The sequence below is a fragment of the Tympanuchus pallidicinctus genome, unplaced genomic scaffold (assembly GCF_026119805.1).
Source record: "Tympanuchus pallidicinctus isolate F22 unplaced genomic scaffold, pur_lepc_1.0 scaffold5, whole genome shotgun sequence".
Lineage (NCBI taxonomy): Eukaryota > Metazoa > Chordata > Aves > Galliformes > Phasianidae > Tympanuchus > Tympanuchus pallidicinctus.
Genome location: NW_026294769.1, coordinates 311,315 through 317,314, shown reverse-complemented (window position 1 = coordinate 317,314; position 6,000 = coordinate 311,315). Strand labels below are relative to the sequence as shown.

Genomic DNA, 6,000 nt, shown 5'->3' with positions numbered 1-6,000 from the left:
CAGATGCAAGAATGTCCTTTTTATGATTCCTCCAATACAATTTTCATGTAATTTTCAGAAAGAAAATAACCATGTCATTAAAATAATTGCATTACTATTGTCAAAATAAACATTTTGTTTTCCTGATTACTCTAAGACCTATTCTGGAAGGACTAATGCAATAGAAAAAAGGTGTGTGTGGGGGTGGTGAAAGGGAAGGGGGGGAAGCAGGGTATATAAAAAAATACCCTCTATCAAACCAAAAGTTATATTTACATATATATATATATATATATATATATATATAAATGACTGGAATGAATTGTTTGTGGTTAATGTCTGTATACTTGTGTAGCAGAAAGACAATGCATTTGTGAAGTGCATTATATTCTGAAAATATTTTTTCCTTTCCAGAGTGTGTGGAAGTCATTCATCTGAGTCTTTGTCGACGAAGATTCTGCTTTAAGTTCACTGGGTAGCTAGGATTTCACTTCTTCGTGGATATAGATTTTTCTACGTCTGACCCATGTAGACTTTCCCTGTGGTCTCCAAAAATGATTATGATTCATAAGCTCAGATAGTTCAGATGTAGATCTGCTACTGGCACAGAAACATTTTTGCAACCTATATTGAAATGTAGCATTTAGAGAAATACGAGCCCAACTATTAGTATTTGGTCAAGTTTGATATATTATATGTATGTGATTTCATCACATCTAATGATCAACTCAGAGATCACGTTTGGTTTTGTTTTTTTTTTTGAACATCCACTGCACACTAAAAAGGTGTATATATGTTGAGTGGATTATATTATAAAATATTTCTATGGAGACTGATTTTTTATTTCTGTTGCTATCACTGAAAAATTATTTAGCATCTTTCACTGTTATGTAACTGGATAGGACTGGAACTCTCCTAGTTTAGAAGATACCAGAATACACAAGACTGGTTGACAAAGCACTGTGTAAAAGAAGCAGCAGCTGCTGATTTTGAGATGCTTTTTGTGATCATTGCATACATTTGGCTAGCTTCTGGAAAGCTGTTTTAAGGCTTACTGAGTTAGGAATACTGTTTCTGACCACACAGCAGGAAAGAGCTATGTGATGGTCTGTACTAAAGGAAACAGGTGTTCTCCTAAAACAGTTTTTAAAACAAATTAGATAATTTCCTCTGAGGGTTTATTTCATATTCTATCTATCTATCTATACATGAAGGCAGTTCCAAAAGTATTGCCTCTTATTTTATTATGTTGATTCACAACATCAGAGGTGGATGTTGGTGGTATGGCAATAGAGGGTGAACCTTCCCCCAGTATTCCATTACGTTATTGTGTGACAGATGGAAGCAGAGGGGTAGTCTGACCAAGTGATGTCTGACATGGAAGTATGGATGAAGCAAAGGTGTGTAACTGAATTCTTCTGTGAGGAAAAAATGGCACCCATTGACATTCATTGGCACTTGTTGAAAATCTGTGGAGACCAAACCATGAATGAGAGCACAGTGAGGCGGTAAGTGCTGTATTTCAGCAGCTGCAACAGGGGCATGAAAAACAAGCCACGTTCTGTATAGCCATGCAGATTTTTATGACTGGCATGAAGGCTTTTGTTAAGGACTGGTGAAAATTGTGGTAATTGTGCTGAAAAGCAGAACTGTGTATTATTCTATCAAATAGTGTTGTTGTGTTCCTTGTATCCTTTGTAGTTTCCATGAAAATAAGTAGGAGGCATTACTTTTGAAGCAACCTACTTATATATCTATATTTACATATATATGTGTGTGTATCACACACAAATACACATTTTAAGAAAACTGCATCAATATTGTGCTGCCTAATTACCTTAGCATTCCTATTGAAGAAAATTGATCACAGCATATCCTCCACACCATTTTTTTTCCCCCTGAAACTAGACGTTTATTAGTCCCGCATTGCTCCCCTTGCTACTTTGTTACTGTGGTTCCCATCTGCCTCTTAGGACAAATTTCCTCTTCTCTCTTCTGCCAGCAGGCTGCCTTGTTCTCAATTTCTGCCAATGAAAATATGTCATGCCGTCACGCTACTGAGCTTTCTGCTGTGTGACTTTCTCAGTGTTTGAATCAGACACTTGAGTTAGTATGGTGCTAATTTTAAAACTTACTGCTTTCTCTTTAGGAAAAGAAATGCTCAAGTAGCTCTTCTAAAGGTAGGTTGTCACTGCACACAGTGGTGGATGTAATATTAGTAATTATCCTTCAGGAATTAGTCTAGTAAAGCAGGGAATAAATCTGTACCTGTCTGCCCTCAGTGGAGTCTTTAAACATGCAGAAGACTATCTTCATCTTCCTTTTCTGAAGATTTAAAGACTACATTTAATTAATCTTTAAATGTGAAACTGAAATGAACTCTCAGCCTCCTCAATTCAAACTCCTGAGCCTGATTTTATGATGAATAGTGGCATACTCACAGAAAAGCTGAGACAATGAACTGTTTAGGCAATTGCAGAACATGCAAGACCATCTGTGGAAGAAAATATTCTTTACACTATTTCTTAAGAAAATTAGGCTTAGAAAAATGATATAATCATAAAACCAAAATTAAATCCTTCTATATATGTTGAATTTGTTGGGCTAATTTTAAATGGATTTGATGAAGGAAAAGTAGTCTCAATTAACTGAATTCCTGCAGGCTTTCTAAAAATATGATTTGGAAAGAAGAGGAGGAAAGAAATTAGTGCTACCACTGCTAATCTGACAGAATACCAACTAAAAATTCATCATCATGGAACTATTCAAAATAGGGCCTGGGACTCACAGGTTAAGTAAAGTAAGAACCTGGGAATACTACACACATATGAATACGGATCCAAATCTCTCTTGGCTTTAATTAGTTCTGCATTCCATGGAGTGTCAACGTGTGGTAAAAAGTTGCAGGAAAATACTGGAATTAAGTGATAATTACTGTACACTTTATTTCGGTAAAAGCATGTTATTCTGATGTTTTCATATTTCTTTGACTCTAAAGTGAACCAGATTTCTCACTGTATCATGATTTGGATTTCAGAGTCATTTCAGATGAAAGGAAGCTCATCTTTTCATATTCAAAGAAAGAGTACCAAAAATGTCATACTTTGGATACCAGATCTAAAGAGCCATTCATTATCCAGGTAAATTCTGCCTTTCTTTTTTTCTTTTTTTCTTTTTTCTTTTTTTTTTTTTTTTTTTTTTTTTAACTTGGACTAGAACATGGAAGAGCTACTTGGGAAACTAGACTGTTCTGTATATTTTCCTTCTGTGTATCAAGTTTTTCAAACACTCTGAAGTTAGAGTGCTACTCTTTACAGATGGAGGAAAAAAAATGATACAAATTTCTGTTACAAGGAGAGGTAATATTTAGTGTGTTCATTCTGAGCGCAATTGTACTGTCACATTTCTGTTTGTTTCTGACAGATTTTCCTCTTTTCGGAAGCTGAGGAAGAAATAACGTTGTTCTACCAGATAGGAGATAGTAGATGTTTTCCTGATTCTCTTTAGATTTACTATATACTTTCAGGCAATTTTCTTCATTACTCCTGAAGGCAACCTAGAGTGCATTTGTCTGCACTGCATGCGTGACAGGAAATCTCATGTGACTAAAGCATAAACTGGAATCTTGTTTACTAAATTATGACTTTGCCACATTTACTCATGTTTTCTGTGCAAGCAGCTAGCCTGATATGAAGTACTAGTTCCCTTAACCAGAAAGAATTTTTGACCTGAAGAATTTATTTCCACATTTAAGTACAAATAGCAGGGGTGCCTTTTGCACATTCCTTCCAAAGTGTACTTGTGAGAGAAAAATATAACTGTGTTTGCTGCTGTAGAAATTAGCCATAGTTTTCTTAGCTGGTTAAATTTCTGTATAAATACTTAAGTGGTTTCTGTGTTTGTTTTTGTTTTGCTTTTCTTTTTCCTATGCAAACCAAGAAACATCATTAAGGAATTAACTTATTTTAGATGTTGAAGAAAGAAAATAAAGATGTGAATTACTTCTTAGTAGTCTAACAAATCTGAAGTTATTGATGCTTTCTATCATGTTCTAAGAAATACTAATCCTGCTATCTGCATTCATAGAAACCAGGATGGCTGGGCAGAGGTGCAGCTAGAAGTACTGATGTGTTCCACTCTCTGAAGGGGACCAGGTAGGAAGACAAAAAGAGTGCAGTGTGTCTCAAGAAAAGCTGAAGAAGAAATTGTTCTTTAACAGCTGTTTTCAGGATAATAAGAAAATGGCTCAAAGCACTGTGTCAGTTTATTTAGATGATAGATCTTGGGTCAATAAAAAAGGCACAAAATACTAGCACAGCCAAACTCTTTGCCTCAGAAGAAGTAGAGGTGTATACATTTATTTTAATAAATTATAGAACAGGTATAACGTAACTTCTACATTCTGTATTGCAGTATTAATGAAATCCTAGATCACACTGATGTGGGTGAACACAGGCCAAGTACTTATCGTGCAGTTATGCAGTGGATTGTGGAAACATAGTCCAAAATGGCTAATCAGAAAGTTGGAAGTTTATCTTATAGAAACTACTTAGCAATGGTGTTAATGTTTAAAAATTAAAACTGGTAGCTCTGTAATGAATATAATTTCACCTTTTAAAATCAGATTTTTTTTTAAAAAGTAGAGTAGATAAGTAATGAGAACTTGTAAGAGAGAACTAATCTTCCTAAAATAATTCTGAGAAATAAATTGCATTAAAGACTTTGAGCTAATTTCTTGCTCTGTGCCTGTAATCACAGGAACATTATAATATTTCATGTTTTACCCAATACTATTATCATTTGCTGATTATCTGGACAAAAAAAAAAGTCCTAATTTAGAGAAGTACTTCAGTATAGGCCTAAGATTCTTCTACTTAATATGAAACCAGAAAATTCAGATGTTTAAGCCATCAAGCATGCCATCTAATAATTAGATTACATGCCTCAGAAGTGTTGCTTTGTAGATGCCTTTAAGTCTTTCTTTTAAACAAGGATGGGAGAAATGTTTGGCATTAAAATCTTTACAAAATGCAGGCTTTCTAAAGAAATGTGGCCCAATAAAGATTCAATAAAACATCAGTCTCTAACTATGCTTAATGGTAATTTTGTTCCTTGTTTTTTTCTTTCTTTTTTTTGGGGGGGCGGGAGGGGGGAGGAGGGGGGGTATATTCCAGATTTGCAGAAATATCTCCCATATATTTTGAGATACATTTTGTTATTTGTTGTCTACTGCTGTTGGGATATTTAAGCACTTAATTTCTTACTTTTAATAATAATTTGGCCTTTTTGTGTGTATCATTTGCTATGTACACCTACCTCACATTTGTTTCTGAGGATATGCAAGGACCTTCACTTGGACTGACGCAATCCCAAGAACAGATACAGGCTGGACTGCTCAGAGAGCTTGTGGATGGTCCCACCCTGAAAGCATTCAAGACCAGGCTGGATGGGAATTTGGGCAATGTGGTCTAGAGGGAGGTATCCCTACCTATAGCAGGGGATTGGAACTAGATGATCTTAAAAGTCTCTTCCAACTCAAACCATTCTACGATTTTATGATTTTTTTATATCAAGATTACAGTATTTTAAATGGCTTCATCTTCTTTTCAGTATGGAGGCCAGCAGTTACTGTGCAAGAGTATGCAGAGAAGGGAAGAAGAGAGCAGAGAGAATGAGGGAATGGAAGAAATTATATATTGTTGATAAGAGATTAGAACAATTTAGTACAGGGAATGATTCAGAGATAATTGGAATACTAAAGAGGAAGAGAATATGTGGAGCAAAATAGTTTATTTACTTACAAGAAAGAGTGAGGAGGTACAATAAGATGGAGGTGCTAGACAAGTAAGAGAGAGAAAAACCTCTTTTATTTGTTGTGTTGTATTCATTGAAAGCAAAGTTTTAAAACATATACTGATTAACTGCAAATTGAAGATGAATATTGCATGACTGGGGAAAACATTTTAAAAGAACGTAATACATTTTGAAATCAATTGCATGCTGTTGAATCAGCAACAGTGA

General features: G+C 35.0%; 1 long non-coding RNA gene across 1 annotated transcript; it reads left to right on the top strand.

Annotated features, from left to right (window-relative positions):
* Positions 1 to 396: 396 nt before the first annotated feature.
* LOC128091311 (uncharacterized) lies at positions 397 to 5,025 on the top strand. Its single transcript, XR_008211347.1, has 3 exons — positions 397 to 1,487; positions 3,017 to 3,119; positions 3,403 to 5,025. It is a non-coding gene; the product is annotated as an uncharacterized LOC128091311 (long non-coding RNA).
* Positions 5,026 to 6,000: the final 975 nt, after the last annotated feature.